The following is a 1,321-nucleotide window of genomic DNA, read 5'->3' on the forward strand; positions in this document are numbered from 1 at the left end:
AAATGCTAAACAGCATTTCTTTCGGTATTTAATTTCTGAATTTAAATGCCGCCAGGGTTGACTTTGTCCTTCATTCTTTCAGGGTCGATGAAATAAATACCGTTTGCCCACCAGGGTCGATGTAATCGACCGGACCTTTGCCTCCAAATTTCAGGTCTTGAGCCAATAACGGAAAGGAATTTTTTTAAATTCTCTGGTTTTCTACCAAATTATATTCGAGGCTATTTCATCATTGTAAATTAAAGTATTAAAATATTTAATGTAATAAACCAGGGAATTTGGGGTGTGATTTTAATTAGAATTTCCTCCCTCACAATATTAGCTGTTGTATTTGCGGCGATATTCACTCGGGGTTGAGCTGGATCCGACCAACGAGATCAGCACGTTCCTCACGAATGCCGACCACATCCGACGGTCGGCCGAAGTCAAGACTGTCGAGCGGACCCCATAACCGTAGTCGTTATTTACCTTTGAGGTATAAAGTTCACTGTTCGGAGTTGAGGTATAGTGATGCCCGTTTGACTACTTTATTGACTTGCAGAAGGCGTTCCAACGTGTATCCCCAGTTTTAATCCTACAATAGTTCAAAGAATGGTGTCGTTTAAACGTGGACATCTCAGCTCAAAAGTGGTTGGCGAGGGGGGGGGGGGGGGTACTGAGTTGAACAGGGGGGGGGGGGGGGGTTCACCAATCCTTTCACCGCCGTCTGCTTGTTTCGTTGTTGTTACTGTTGCTACTGCTCTTGTCCTTGTTGTTGTCGTCGTCGTCGCCTAGCCCCAGTTTAGTCCTTATTAAGCAGATCTTTGATCAGAAGCATTCACAATTTCTTCGACATTCACATTTTTTCTCCTTCTTTTATTCCTTTTTAAGACTACATTTTTCAGCGTGTCCTTCCTGCTTTGAGACGGCATGGTGTGATTTGAAATAATTTGGCTGCTATTTCTAGCAACATGATTGCTTAATTGCGCTCTCGTTGCTCAGTGGCCTCAATTAAAAAGAATATCGGTGCCATGTGTGTGTATGTTTATGCGTGCATGAAAGCCTTAGTTTTTTTTTATATAATGTGTGTGCGACGTGTGTATGTACGTGTGTGTATGTGTATTATTCGTTGTACCCCATTTTTATATAATGTCTTCTATTATGATTTTATAAATATTTAGAAAACAATATAGGATATATATCGCCCTCACTACGCTGGTACTTTATTTTAACGACCAGAATAATTAGAGAGAGAGAGAGAGAGAGAGAGAGAGAGAAAGAGTGAGTGTGTGTGTGTGTGTGTGTGTGTGTGTGTGTGTGTGTGTGTGCGTGTTGAGTGTGT

Source organism: Octopus bimaculoides, chromosome 14 (assembly GCF_046866305.1).
Source record: "Octopus bimaculoides isolate indiv1 chromosome 14, ASM4686630v1, whole genome shotgun sequence".
Lineage (NCBI taxonomy): Eukaryota > Metazoa > Mollusca > Cephalopoda > Octopoda > Octopodidae > Octopus > Octopus bimaculoides.